General features: G+C 34.2%; 1 protein-coding gene across 3 annotated transcripts in view; it reads right to left on the bottom strand.

Moving 5' to 3' along the window:
- LOC129568447 (interaptin) overlaps nt 1-9,891 on the bottom strand; it is a 53,891-nt gene extending 44,000 nt beyond the window's left edge. The window contains exons 1-2 of one of the 3 annotated variants that reach the window (XM_055446300.1): nt 9,769-9,891; nt 8,544-8,781 (exon numbers count right to left, since the gene is read on the bottom strand). The gene's annotated coding sequence lies outside the window, so the exon portion shown is untranslated. The remainder of the gene's footprint in view (nt 1-8,543; nt 8,782-9,768) is intronic. The other 2 variants (XM_055446301.1, XM_055446302.1) reach the window with 2 other exon arrangements.
- Between the last annotated feature and the right edge of the window lie 6,608 nt (nt 9,892-16,499).

Here is a 16,499-nt window from a genome sequence, read left to right as displayed (position 1 = left end):
GTATCAAGCGATTATATACTCCCATCTCGCTTGCATAGATTCGATTCATGTATTGTCACATCGATTCGATGAAGAGAAAAAATTCTCTTCGGCCGATGTTCGATGTGACGCTCGTTTTATAACGCTATCGGTCGACAGCGAACGTAATAAAGAAATTGTAAACAAAAAGAAATCAATACACGTGTTGTTATTCTAACATTGTATATATGTTTGTCATTTCTTCTTTGTTTTTTTCTTCTTATTTTTCTTTCCTATCTCTCTCTCTCTCTCTCTCTCTCTCTCTCTCTCTCTCTCGCACATTGTACCTATTTCTGATTTAGTTTTTATGCAGACATTGAAAAGGTGATTGTAGGCGAGATTTTTAACACAATCTATTGCCAATGCATTGAATGGTTATCGTTCGCATAAGACGATGGCAAACAAAGTGATATCGTGAAAAAAAGTTATGAAAGATCGATGATGCGAACATTGAACTTATTTTGCTGATGGGTAAGTAATCCGAATCACGTGCAGTTTGTAAGGCTTCGGTGTGAAAAGACATATAGCATATATTTATATATGCATACATGTAAAGTATAATAGTGGTCGGGATAATAGTAACGAACATCATCTGCGTACAGATTGTAGTTGTCGGCGCATTCGCCTGAATAATGGCGTCTTATAATCTAGGGGAATTTAACTCTTACGAGTTCAGCATGTTTTCTGCCAGTTTGCTTGATTCGCGGAAGTTCGACGCGTTCGTTGTACGTACTAACGCGCACGGTCACAAGTTTACACAAGTTTGTTTATGATTTTGCGCGTTTTTCAAGTTGTTATTTGACAACTAAAACGCGTTTCAAACTAAAAATTGGTTGTTTACGTGTATAAAGATTTTTCACATCCTTTCCAAAAGTTCAAAGATTTATATAATTATAAAATGGACAAAGGAAATATTTTTAAAGAGCTGGAGAAAGTGTTGGAAAAGTTAATCCAGATATAATAAATGGAACGATTGATGTGTGCGCGTCGTCCAGCTTCAAGTTTGCACACGAACTCGCGCGCGTTCGCGCATGTTGTTTTAATACGGAACTTGTCAACTGAGTGGAATCATGCAAGTTCTCTGGTGAATGTAACAATTTCGTGCGCGTTTATATCATTTTTTTACAAGTTTTCACGTAGTTAAATCCCCCTAGCTTATAATTGTACAGTACCCGCAATTGAAATTGTTTTGATGATCGAATGCACGAGAAAAAAAAATGTGAAAATATTGACTATATGATATGGAATATATTCTCAAAGATAAAAAGTTCGATGCAGCCAAATAATAATTATGTTTAGCTGATTGATTTAAAAAAAATAATTCGAGTTTTTGATGGCTCGTGTATGTAGAACCAACCATTCGCCGCTGATGACCCACAACGAATAAGGTCAATGTAAAAGCACACAGTACAGCAATTAGCCAATATACATGGGATTGTATTGAATGCATCTGGGTTTACGTGTCGTTTGGATAAAGAGAAAAAAATGTCACTAATATATAAATAGATACCCATTGCATTTACAGACGAGCTAAATCATCTATACCGTACAAATATTATACTATTTCATATCGTCGATACGATAGTGTGTATTTGCGTTAATTACACTATTTAGCCTGTATGTGGTGCTTTATTGTGTCTGGCTCACAGATTAATTTACCGTTTTCTTTTAGTTGCCAAGCTAAAATGGAAAATCCATTTAGCTTTGATCTTTATCGCGGAATTTGAATATCGGTTTGGACAATAAAAACCTTAACGGTGATCGTGTTTTAACTGAACAGCCGTAGTACTAAGCTGTCTTAGTAGTAGAATAACAGAGCATTTTGTTAAGAACTTTTACCAATCATAGTCACTTGGATTTTGAAACTTTTATCGCCTATTCCCTCTTCTTTTAGTGTCCATTGTAATGTGTTTAAATCATTTGCATTTAAATTATTATGATCCATTTAAAAAGTACTACATTTGAATCATTTGAGTTGTATGTAGTTCTCATCAAGCCAATCACAATGCGTGGATGTATACGACATAAATCGGATGAAAAACCAAACCAAACGATACACAAGAAAATATATACATGAATAATGTGCTTCATTCAATGTATTTGGGCTGAAAATGAGCGGTCGAAAACTTGAAGAAAGAAAGATATAAAAAAAAGCTATATATATAGCAATAAAGCGTCAAAACGAGTTTTATCTGAATATATATTGAATAAGAGTTGAAAAATTTCAACTTGACTTTGATAATAATATTCGAATCGGCTTGGTGATTTTTAAGTGTTCTGTGTTTTGTTCACAATATTGATGGAAAAATGGATGCAATTTTAGCTCTTGGTCAGGGCTCGTTGAATGTCAACACGAGGCAAGTGTATATTATTCATGAATCAAACGGCTCAGGTTTCGATAAATTAAAATAGGAACGAAAAATTGATGGAACAATTTATGCGAACTAAACTAGTTGAACGAGTTGAGGGAAATTGCAGCATATAAGCATTTTTCATTCTGCACGTGATTCTGCTTTTTTCCTGGAAATGACCGCTTGAATTGACTTCAAATAGTTTTACTATTTCATAATTATTGCTCTGATTTTCAATAACTTAACGAATAAATTACACTTAACTACCGAGAGAATTACTCACATCAATGTTGTGGCTTACATCGATTCATAAGCCATTGCCAGTTCCCATTTCATGCAATATGTTCCAACGCGTAATAAATGGAAATCAACGAATGGTTAACGAAAATCAAAAATAGGAAAACTGACATCACTACAATAGGGCTAGTTTATGATAATTGTCTCCTTTTGCTCTTCGTTTCGTTGAACAACATGAATAAAGTGTTGTAATTTGCATATTAAAGCAAATTGGTTGGACAACATCAACATGTAAGCTTCTGTCCAGAACATTCAATGTAATTTGCATGGCAGAAGTTTATGAGAGATTGAGAGTATAAAGTTGATCTGTGGCTGCTTCATCATTCGCTGGATTATATATATATAATCAAATGAGAGTCGGAATACACAACACTTTTTATTCACAACGAACGTAATGTGCATTCAATTCAACTCGACTGCCAAACGGTCTACTCAAAGCTATTGCATTGAATCACTCTTTGTGTTTTTTTATCGCCCCTCTTACAATTTATTCTTTCAGTCTCATCGAGTCACATGCGATATTCGATGCGTATACATTATAGATCGATGAAAAAAAGATTTAAATTGTGTTTGTATTAGAGAGTATCGCAAACGCACGTAATCAAAGCAATTCAACGTTTGGTTTAATGCTCCCGGTTCTACGGTCTCTATCGTGATTTCTGGGCTTTCAATCAAGTATTTATATATATATATATATATATATATATATATATATGGTGAATCTAAATCGGTTAGAATGAATGTACATTTGCACGCAAATCATTCGATGTGAACAATTGTGCGAAATTTTCATTTATTCAGGTTTTTCTCTCTTCTTTGTCAAATGTCAACATTAATTCGTTGACGGTTTTTCCAATTTTAGCATGCTCATGGCACATATTTTCGCGTTTTGATTATAGATATTGGCCAAACATTTTCCATGGGACAATTCGATGTTGTAACGGTTTATAGAATCGAGTATGCTCCTTGAGTTCGCGTTAAATAAAATTGTGTGTCGTATCAATCAAACGTTCTTACTTGTCCCCACATAACGTTTTAACCGAGAAACTCAGTTGACGCAATTGCGTTGAGTACCGTTAACGGATACACATTTTCGCATTCTATTCACAATTTATCGATTTCATTGAATGCGATTTCCTTTTTGATTTGACACATTGGTCTTTATCTCGAAATGATCAATTCGAAATGCGCAAGTTTATTCCAGATTTGCATATAAGCACGTCAAGTCAAGCGCTCTATGCTTCCATTGTAATCATGCATTGCGAATTATTTCAACAGAAGAAAATGTTTATCCGAATCACTCGCTCTTTGTGTTGAACTGAAACTTGAGAAACTGAAGATAATCGCTGCTTTTTGGAAGATTTAATTTTCGACGGTTCATTCGAAATCTTCATGTCACGAGAAAGTGCATGCAGCGTTGTTTGTTGAAAAATTATTATTTATTTCGGTTTTCAAGTCTCCATTGGTTGTTCGCTGCTCTTTTTTCTTTGAAATTGAGATTTGGTCTCTGTGTGGCGAATAAGAATCGATGGTGGCATGTTAAATGCTCAATCGATTTGAAAACTCTTTGTGAGACAAGAATAAAGAATGAAAATGGAAACGAAAATGAAGGAAAAAAAATATCATAACCAATGCGATGGATCGACCACCCGGATTCAGCTCTGTGAAAAACAATTTCATCGATGAGTTTGAATCTATGTCTTGTCTACTTTCCGTACACCTAGCTGCACTGGACACTTCATGTTGATACATCTCAATTGTATTTTGTTGTTAATGAAACAGCGCTCGTCATAAATTCAAAAAAAATGAACATTAAATCAGATCGGCTAGATAGATTAGTTTGAATCATCACAAAGGTCAAGGTGTATCATCGCCCGTTGCCTATAGTATAATTTCATTTTGCGTACGCCAAAATCTCAAATGCTTACTGAGTTGTTTGTTTACAAAAAACTCTATTTATGTTTACGTATTCATCCATGAACAAACTCGATACATATCCATGCTTGAACTGCATAAAACAATTATGAAATCAAGTACATTCGTCTGTAATCAATATGTTGCGTTGCAAGTCTGACATGAACTTCGATTTAAATAATAAATACCATGGAAATTAAGGCAGCTTCAGCCAGTCTTCAACTTGTAATCAGCATTCCACAGCAAAACAAAAATATGTTGGAAAAAGGCTAAAAATTGTTTTCCGTTAATTCAACTGAAGAGCGCCTATAATTTAATGACCAACTCAACCGTAAAAGTTTACTTAATCCAGTAAAACAGTCAATGTAGCAGCAGTCAAATGGAATTATGTTAGTTAAAGTTAAAAACTATAGACCAATTACTTTGAAGCTAATCAGCAACGTTTTTTAAAATTAATTCATTACAATACAAATTTAATTTGCCATAAATGGCGTTGTTCTTGTATTCACGAACGAAATAAAAACAGCTAATCTTTGTTTTTAGAAATCAAAAGAAGTAGTTAAAAACAATGTGCATTACTCAGAAAAAGCATTCAATACATTACAAAGAACAACAAGACTTCAGTGAAACTTTGTGAAAACAACAATGTGTCATACAAAACGAAGTAAGATAAGAAGCAAAAGTCAAGAATGAGTAATCAATACTCGTTGTAAACGTATACTTTTCTATCAACCAAAGTAAAAATGCTTATAGTTCGGAATACGACTTGCTTTCTTCTTCGTTTAAGTACATTTGTAGAGGGAAGAAAATTTAATGGAAGTCTCTCATTCAAGTGTAATTTTTAACTTGGTTTTCAGCGTTTGAGTTCTCGCAGTTTATGGCAAACCACTGCATTTAAATCAATATTGCCAATATAAATACCTTGAACAGGTCGATTTATGGTCAGAAACTTCGAACGGAAGATGAATGATGAGAGTCTCTAAAAAAACAGGTACAATGACGTCATTTTTAATGCCACATGCAGATTTTCTTATACTCATAACCTCCCACATGAATTTACCGAACTCAGTACGTTGAGAACAGTTTGTTGCTCTCATTTGACGTTTGATTTATTTCAAGTTCTGTAGAACAATTAGAGCCTCTCTTTTGAAGCTATTGTAAAATAGATAAAGTGGAATATGAATGGTATTTGTGATATTTTCAGCTCACAAACTGATTTTATTTTATAACTCTGCAAAACCTTATCGTTATAGATTCAAATTCTCGAAGATGAACAATGACAAAAAAACTCAGTTCGAGTTTGAAAAAAAAATAGCATGAGACAGAAAAGTAATGCTAGAATACATTCGATCAAACTAAAATTTACGATGATTGATGATGAACAATATCGTAACCGGCATTTCCACTCAATCAAACTATTTTTTTTTTACTTTGTTTTGTCTTTTTGTGATCTAAGTCATCACACGGTTTTATATACGATTGATATATTCGGTTGTCATTTGCAAACAAAAGGTTTACGACCTATATGGCCTGGCGTAACACAGAAAAAATGAGGACCGTAAGTGAACCGAAACACTGGATCACGCAAATAATAATTCCTTTGTTTTTGATCATCGCTGGCCTGTGTTTACCTGAAATTTTTTTCGTTGCTCACGATATGTAATTTAAAAGAATTTAAACGACGACTTGAAAAAAAGAAACAATTTATAAAAAAAGATGTTTCGAATATAAGAAGCGTTTGATTTTTTTCATCGTGCTAAGACAGAGGTAAATAATTGATTGGTAAATTTCAGGTTGAAAGTTTGACAATTCATCAAAAATAATAGTCCAAATGACTAGGCACTATCAATTTTCTGTTGAATTTGATCGATACGATTCGTTTCAATGATATTATTGGTTCAAAGTTCATAAAATTGGACAATTTTAACACCGGTCGATAAAATGTATTGGTATCCCATGAAGATGAGAAATTCTAGGCACTCGAATTAACATGAGCCTGCAGTTAGGGTCATCACTATGTGATCATTCGTAACAAAGTTTCACAATAATTTCAGATTCATGTCGGTGAGTTGGTCTATACGATCATTTTTGTCGACATCTTTGAAGAAAATAGTAATTTAAAAAATATTAATCATTGGTTGTGTAGAAATAAACCATCTGCAAACTTGTTGAATGTTGTTGGTTTGACAAAGAATTTTCACATATTGTTTTGCCATTTTGTATTGCACAAAATGGGGAAATACCAAGAAATCCTAAGGCATTATTCTTTATAAGGGTCACTTCTGGAAATCACGCACTGTGCAGAAAATGGTGTTAACAAAAAAACAAAACACTCATTTATTCACAGCAACACAAAACAAAACGAAAAAGAAGAAGTGCAGTGCAGTGCAGTGCAGTGCAGTCTGGTAATAGCAAGCGAATGAGCACAAAAAGAAGTTGAAATTATGTCTTTGAGATAAAATTATGAACGCATTTCTATAAATGAATGAAAAAAAGAGTGTGCTTGTATAGAGAATAGAACCTGCCGTACGATAAGTATGTGCATTGTGCAATCCACTGGCTGCAACATTGTTTGAATAAACTTGCTTTTTGTAAATCGTTTGCAATTGTAGTTTTTCTCATCGTGGATGATGGCGGAAAAATGAAGCTGCAGAGAGGAGTTAATTCATTGCATAAGACTGCATTTATTGAAATGAATGCTGGCTCAGCTTCATTTGAATATTAGTTCTTTCAGTCAAAAACAGGTTCACCTGCTTCACTGTTTTAGCCGCATGATAAAAAATATCACTATTTGCTAGCTTTTGTTTCATTAAATTTATTGATGTTTTAATTTTTTAAGAACAAGGTGGAAAAATTTTCTTACCAAGGCAAATAAAAGACTGAAGTAATGAATGAAATCAACAAAAGGCAGTCCTGAATAAGATTTGTGGCTTTTTTCTATTTCCAACATTGTTTCATTCAAAAGACTTTGAGCATAGTTTGAAATAAAAAGAGCAAAATATCGAGAAGTAAAAACTTTTTGTTTGATATGTGCCTTTGAGATATGAAATTTAATTTAAAAAAAAAATGTTTTTCAGTTTAATGGCTAAACATAAAGCGACAATGTTTTGAAATACGAAAAAAATTACCAATATTTTCAGTTGTCGATCGTTTCACGTGATTATTGAGTTCGACGAAGCAAGAGTGCTTCGAAACAGCAAAAAAAAAAAGAGGAAACAGTAAACTGAATTGTGAAATAATGAAATTACATTCAATAATAGTATAAACAAATGCTACTATAAAAGTTAGTTTCATCTTGATTTAATTGCACAAGTGAGGATGGTTGCCAATTTGAAGCTAGGTAATACTAGCAATTAGTAATCTCTTTTGTAACTTTTCAATCTGTTTTCGTTCACAATGAAATGGGATCTACGTGTTTAATGCACTTCTCACAATTAAAATGAACAAAGCACAAATGCACGTCGAAAAGAATAACACAGCTGAATTTGTCATTCTTGAAATGCACTGAAGAACAAATGTTTTTCTCGCAAAATCAGCGAATTTGAAGCAAAACATAAAGTGCTGATTGGATATGAATGATTCAATCGATCTAACTGATAAGAAAATAAACAATCGCATTTGTGCTATTTTTGTACTGTCCACCGCCAAGACATCGGGACAGTTTGTGTAAACAAACAACTGCGATATTCGTTGGGCGGAAAATATATTTATAAAGACGCGATGGTGAACACAAAAGATTTTGTCGTTACGGCTCCAAATACGCGCGTTTTCATTTTGTGTCTCAAACGATGCATATCGGATAACCGTTTGTCTGCTATTAAACCGGGCGTTGTTTATTTCTTTTCATACTAGCATACAATTTAAATTATAATTGTACATAAAAGAACATCGATGCCGGGCCGATGTGAATGTTATTCAAAGAGAGCAATAAAAGCCACAACGGCACACCGTGCACTCACTCACCTTGAATTTTTATATGTCGCTGACTAAATATGTCTCGGTATGATTTTTCACTGGTTTTTTTTTAGTCTAGTCTTTGTTCTTTTCACACACGCCTTTCACTAACGTTGATTCAGTTGTTATATGAATCTTTTTTTCACAAACTTTCCTGAAATTTTTTTTATCAATTAAATTTGTTTCTTTTGGAGCTCAAATTTGTATGCACTCAAACAATAATAGATTTTCTTGAGTTTTGATTATGCTGGAAATGAACAATGTAACATTATTTCAATTTTCATTCCAAAATTATTCATCCATTTTTCTTTCACAATACCCACAACAACAATGACGACGACAAGAATAAAAACAAGTGATCATGATCGTTTCCTGATTTTATATATCGGCCAAAATGTGTTTGTGCTCATCATATGTTATGATAAAGTCGCCTTTCCGTAATTACGTCATTTGTTTGATTAATTAAATAATTGGTGTGAATTGTAGAAAACTGCAAAAGTTTTGTTTTATGCTTTTGTTTTCCAATCCCGTAACTATAATAACAGATAAATAGACACATTTTACATTGCTCACATATTCGCTGTATTAATCGCTTGTGCGCACATTGAAATGCAATTTTTTTTCAAGAAGAAGAAGAAGTAGAAAATAAAATCATTCATATATGTGTATGAACTTGGAATGGTTGTAGACACAATAATTGAATAATTGTTATCAACTTTTTTGTTAGTCAGTTTGCGTGACGGGCACGAGGCGAGTTTTGAGACGACAGACGAAATGCATCATATTTTGAAATATTTCAGGGATTTTGTATGAAATGTGCCAGACGAAACATAATATCAAACACGGGAAATTGTGCGTGTATTTAAAAATATTTACCAATGAAAATATACATGAAAAAGAAATTGTTTTGACGACTCATCATCAGTTTTGCACATGTTTGCTATTTCAATGTAATAATTTTACTATTTAAATGTTGAAAACTTAACCGTTTCGAAAGAAAACAATAAAATCGAAGGCTAAGCGATCATGATCACATTAAACGTGGATAAATCACATTGAACAGATTGTTAACACACCACACACCATTCATATTATTTGATTCTCAGACAAAAGTCTCTTGCAACAAACAAGCACATACGGTCACTTTAAAATCAGTAAAGAAAAAGAGTAAATACAATGACGACATCCAATTTACTGGATTTCGATTTTTTATATATGACTTTTTTCAACCAACCGGTATATAATTTTCGTCGATTGCAGGAACTCTGAATTTTACTTTACGAAACTCGATTTAAAATTCACTTTTTATAACGAACAAAAATTACGTTGTTGATTCTTGAAGTAATGAACGAATACTGAAAACATTCGGTGAACGAGTATAAGCGAGAGCTCACGTTAGCCGAACCTATACACACAACAGTGAAATATGTGTTTACATCGACCGATGTCTCACTTGGCGAACTAAATATGAATGTATGCATCGATGTGAATGTGTGTGTTGTGCTTCTCTCGTCAATGGCTTCCATGTATGTTCATCGTGTCGGCTGCAAATGACTAAAGAAGCTCTACATGTCGTTGTTTATAAGTTTTCTAGCAGTAATGGAAATAAATACAGCCGAGAGGAACGAGAAGCAAACCGACAAAACTATAACAGTCATAACGACAAGTTGTACAATAACAAGCACCGTCTATGTTTTACATCGCTTGAGAGAACACCGAACATGCATTTTCAAACTACCAAATAATTTGGTCTCAAGCAACACGAGTATATCTCTTTGGTTTAACAAAACTGCAGCACCAGAAATAGCCAACAGTCTTTGCTGTGAAAGGAATGTTTTTATTTTACTCAAATCTTGTGTACTATGTAGGTGAAAGAATGATTTGATTTGATTTGAGGTGTGATGTGATGTGGATTGCATTTTTCGCGTAGATTATGGGTGTGTGTGTGTGAATTGGATTTTTTCTTTTGCAGGATTTCTCCTTCCAAGAATTAATATATTCTGATGAAGTTGGCTCCGGTGAAAAGAGGTCACATCGTTTAATCGGTGCATATTTAATGTTTATTTTCATTCGTCTTTGTGATAAAACACTGAGATAAGTGTGGTGTAAATAAATCGCATCTATGAAATTTATTCATATGTGGTAATTATTCAACAAACACATTCGAACGATATCAACCATTTAGCGTTCTCAAGTCGCCGCTACGGTAGACAAAGACGACGAAAGCCAACTTCCTAAAGTTGTAAAAATATATTCAAGCACAGAGAGAGAGAGAGAGAGAGAGAGGAAGATAAGCAGAATCGGCATAGATTGTAAATGTCTAATAATGATTGAGTTATAAAAAAGAGCCGCAATTTAAAATTTCAACATGTGTCGGCACACATGGCTCTTGAATGCCACAGATATGTATATAGCATCGAATTTCACTACAATTTCTTTTTGTTTTCAAATGAGTAACCATTTACTTTTGATGGAAAATATTTTAAAAATGTCAATTGAAGAAGCCGCGAGCACTCGTCAAAACCATGCTAATAAATATTTATTTCGTGAAAAAAAAAACGCAACAATGAGTCTTAACCAACATTTTAGTTTGACATACTACGATGACGACGACGACGACGACGACGACGAAGACGCGAAGACAACGACAAAACCGGCTGAAACGGCACAAATGAGCCAAACATGCCGAAAAATGAAAATTGCGTTATGTAAAGCCTTGAAAATGCGAAAATATGAGAAAACACCTGCAGCTGGTCGCCGCTAATCGTTAACGTTGCCTCAATTTCGGCATCCGCTCTCACAACAAAGGATACTCACTCAGTGCAATTTCTATTGAACAAAATTAAAATTTATATCTTAAATACTTTCTGTGCAGTCGTTGTCACTCATTTCCACATGACTTTTTTTATTTTTTTAGTCGGTCTGTGGATGCAATTTTCAGTTTTCCTGTAATCATCGTCTTACACAAATTAAATGTACACGGAATGGAATGGGTGCGCCGCACAGTGCACAACCTAACAAGCTAATAAAAAATGTTGTTGAACTGATGTCGCTAAATTGTTTTGCCAAAAAAACGACCATTTTGCACATCAATCAAGCCGATAAAATAAATTACGGTGAATTTACGAGAATCATGGATGGTCGAAAGCGCGACGGAATGAAGGAAGGTATTTGGTGTGCGCATGCCGAAATACTGAACGGCCGAATGCCTAAAACGAGTTTCAGTGATGCTATCATAAGCACTGATGTGATCACATAGTTTCGAGCCGCACTTTTTTCTCCGAAATCCGTCATAATCAGTTTGACGCGTTTTTCCCCCAATGTTGACACTGAAGGTGCAGAAAATGGCAAACAAAGAGAAAAAAAGAAACCTGTATACTTTTGGGTGGCACGCAATTTGTCACATCTTTCTTCGTGAATAAATTTAATCAACATTTTTTTTGGTGGACGTACCAAATTTGGAAAAAGTTCGAAATAGTAATATGGTTTATGATTTTCGGCAAAGTTGTTAATTTTGTTAAAATTAGATGAAACAAAAACTATATTTTCATAGTTCAGGCAAATTCATTCCAATAAATGGAAATATTAAAAGAAAATAAAGAACCAACCACTGTTGCTACTCTGACCACGAGCCATGATTTATTCTTCTTTCGACAACTTTATTCTGCTATATACGATACTGAATTCCGCATTGGTGATCAATAAGACATAATCAAAGAATGTTCATGCAAAAGATATGGGCGCTGCCACAAAGCAAACGCACAAAATGAATACAACCGAATGGTTTCGCAACCTATACTTTTGGCTGGCGCAAGATAGCGGTGGCGCCTAAATAAGATGTTTTAGCAATTTGCGGCATTTTTAAGAACTATCAATAATTGTTGTTGTTGTCATGAATTTCGCAACAACAAGAAGTATTGATAGTTCCTAAACTTGCCGCAGACTCTATTTAGGCGCCACCGCTACTCACTGTCACGTCAAATACATTGGTTCTCATGGCAGAGAAGCACAGGTTGTGGTTTCGTGAACTCACAAATTGTACAATTTTTTTTAGCTGCCATCAGTTAATTTGCTTTTTTCTGGTTAATATTCTGTGTTGACAGACGTCATTTCCCTACACGATACCGAACGAAATTCAACAAGAACGAAGCGATGATATCAAACTAATCAGTCGATATACAGCACGATTGTGATTTCAAAGCAAACTTCTAGCGAATAGCAATAGTGTTTTAATTAGACAAATGTCCTCTTTCACACCGACTGAAACTCACTGATGCTCCAATCCAAAAAACTATGCCCTTCAAGTCAAACAAAGAAGATTATGAAACATACACTTGCCGGACCAATAAATAAAGATTTTAACACCTTGGAATACAATGGACTGTCTCGAGTCGAGACAAAATCTCTGTAATTATTGGCAACAAAAGTTATAAATTCTTGTCAACGTCTAAATCGGCCAAATAAAATGTCCCATCTTCGAAATAATATTTCAATCGTGAATGCAGAGAAGTGTGTGTGTTTAATTTGTATTCAGTCAACATAATGAAAGGTTTGTATTCTATAAAAGTCTTCAACCATTATGAACCCGTGTTGTTTTTAATGCTTTGAAAAAACTTATGTTTAGGTTTATTTGAGCAATGTTATTCAGATTTTTTTATTTGTTATGCTAATATTCGTCAACATTGCTTTTTCTGTTCTTGTTTGACACGAAACTCTTTCGAGTGGAAGGTGGCGTTTTATGAATGCCTAATGGATTCTGTTTCTCTCCATAAACATTCTTCTCGTTATATCTCGAAAATAGATTTACTAAAAATCATTTGAATTTGAATGAAAAAAGTGTACGTGTAGTTAGTTTATCGGGTGTTGAGCCAATTGTGCACCCGAGAGGAATCAAAATAATCATTTATGCATTTACTCAATACGTTGATAAAGATGAAAATTCATTCAAACGATCAAATGTTGGAAATATAATTTGAATCGACAGAGTCACAACGTTGAATGATCGTCAAAGAAATCAAAGTTACGTTGGGTAATGAATAATTTTGTTGATCTTGGGTGTGCTTCACATTTCATATGAACTAACAATTTGTTCTGTCTTTTTTTGTGCTTGTCTCTCATTATGTTTGACTGAATGCAGAGCGCACCTCGAATTTCTAATTTTCGGGTCGCGGGCGTTACATTGACTGCATCAAAATGAAAGACAAACATATTCACTTGCTTCGAATTCATTTCGGCTGTTTGTGTATACGAGAAAGTTGGATTGCATGCCAATTCACTTCATTTACATTTTAAATGTTGAAGAAATTCAAATTGAGGCGCTCAAGTGACATCAAATCGAAATTGAATGCGAGAATGTCAGAAATAGTACTACAGATAAAATCACACTGTGCGTGGATAAATTGAACGAAACACAAATGTTGGAAGAGGCAAATAAATACGTCTCTGATTTAATACGAGGTCTCATATTAATAGTTCGTTAATTGTGCCTCGAACATTTAAATTCAACTTTTAGATTTCTTTTTTCTTCTTCTTCGGTGCAATGAATGCCAATGAAAATTAATCGGTTGTGAACTTGCCGAATTTAAAGTGATTTGCGAGCTCGTGGATTGATTTATTCGGCGAACATCAATTGTAAAAGAGACGGTTCACTCATCGAAATCGAATACAGTTTAATGGGTCAAACATTTGACGTGCAACGTCGTGATTGTTTGCGAAGTAAAGCACAAAATACGTACGATCGACGTTTTGTCACGTATTTGTTTACTTATTTACAGTGTGGAAGAAGAAAGGAAAATTGTTCACTCACAAATGAATAGAAAACGGAAATTGTCTATTTACGGAAAAGTTACACGATGCAAAAAAAGGAATCAAATTGATATATAAACTACATATTTGCAACACACCGGACGGATCGACTGTCAATAAAACCATAAATTAGACGTTAAGAAGCGAAGCAAACAACGAGAATTGCGACAAGGCTATTCATGAATGAACTGTATTATTTATTGATATTGATTTCTTATGGGAAAAGCCGTGACTTGAACTGCATTCATTACTAATACGCCTTGTTCTGTCGCCCAAATAAGGGCAACTGGACTGAAATATTCATAGTTTCCGTGATATGATTTCATGAATTGCATGTGAAACCAAATGGTTCTTTTCCCTTTCCACAACAACGGCTATTAAAGTCTATTTTTGAACACTCAAACGGAAGCATTGCCAATTTGGTTCAAGTCTATTTATGGAATTTTTATTTCTAAAATTAAAAAAATAAAGGGATATGTTAAAACATACTCGATTCGATCATTTCACACCGCTAATTTATCTTTCTTCACATGACATGCAAAATGAAATATGTTCTCAAGGAGATTTCGAATTTGAAATTTGATGCAATGTAGACCTCTTTCCCTACTTGAGTTTCAATCCTTTGATTTGGTTCTGTGATCCAAGTTTTCGCACAGAAATCCATGGGAAAAAATACAAACACACACACACACTCTTAGTTCGATCGATGCCCTACTATGTCTAAGATATCAGAATGAATTAACAACTTACCGATTCAACATCAACATAAATTCGGAGCTTAGTGTTCATGTGTTCATAGTGCAATAATGAAAGTTGGGAAGAAATTCTGTTCAGAAAACCAGATTTATCATGAGTTTGATATGAATAAATTGAAGATGAGCCAAATACAATGATAGCGCGACATGCACAACACAGCAGACGAGAAATCAAAGTGTGATCTGTGATGAATTATGTGTTCAATTTGCAATATTCTCCGTGTATAATATATTCATGAGAAGATAAATGAATGAAGAACACCAAACAAAGAATCCAATTGAAATCACCCACAAATCTTGAGAATTGACTTTTGTCAATTGACCAATTGAATGGGCAAGCGGAATAATGAAACGTAATTCTGTTTTTAAATGAAGTGCCTCTGAGAAAAATTTTCAGTAAAAAAGCCCCACAAAAATATTGTCTGAATAAGATTTTCATACAAATTTTTATCAGACAATATTTTTGTGGGGCTTTTTTACTGAAAAATTTTCTCAGAGGCACTTCATTTGAAAACAGAATTACGTTTCATTATTCCGCTTGCCCATTCAATTGTTCATTTCTTTTCACATGTGAAAAGAACGCGTTCAAACGGAGCATTGTATTTGTTTGTTTGTTCAGATATTTGCTACCTACGATTACCAGTCAGAACGGTATCAGGTCATTATTCAATAAAATGCAGAACACAGCCGATTTTTTTATTACTAATTTATTTATTAAATGTTGGAAAAGGCACTCAAGTGTTTCATGTCGCTATACGAGATCTCGTTGCCTTAATTCTAATATTACATTTATCCTTGAATTTTTGATAATATGCCCATGAACTTGTTTGTTCTAACGAATGTGCAAACGATCTGTTTTGAAGTGAGATTCAATTTGCCACTAATTACCAAGTAAAATACAATTCAAGAAAATGCAATAGTTCAATCATAATCCCACAACGGAAATATGACAAAAACGTAAGTAGATTGAGATTCGTTTTGGTTTTCTTCTTCGTGTTGCTTCTTCATTCAGATAAGCCACGGCGGTGGAGCTGGTTTTGCATCAAAATCAGCTTTCGCGAAGAACATGTCCAATCGATTTTTTCGCATTTTTCCTCTTGCTGCACCGCATAACGGGTCATCATCTTCGTTGGTACTTTCATCAGCCAGAAGCAGTGTAGTTTTTCGGTATGATAGCAAATCTGTTGGGACCAATTTGAAAACCTTGCCTTCAGATTCATTACGTCCACTTGTATTTGGCTCATTACTGTTATTGTTGTTAACATTGGTTTTCGAAGAAGATGGATTCTCAACGTCCATGCTAGCTTCATTTGTGGTTTCTGCGTTGTTTCTGGAACTTTCAGTGTGAACAATAATTGATGGAGTCGATTTCCCGCTGCAGTCGTTACCTAATCAAAGGTAGAAT

Source organism: Sitodiplosis mosellana, unplaced genomic scaffold (assembly GCF_009176505.1).
Source record: "Sitodiplosis mosellana isolate CC-2019 unplaced genomic scaffold, AAFC_SMos_1.0 Smas_scaffold_19, whole genome shotgun sequence".
NCBI lineage: Eukaryota > Metazoa > Arthropoda > Insecta > Diptera > Cecidomyiidae > Sitodiplosis > Sitodiplosis mosellana.
Note: the sequence above shows the minus strand (reverse complement) of the source record. Positions and strands in the feature narration are given on the sequence as shown.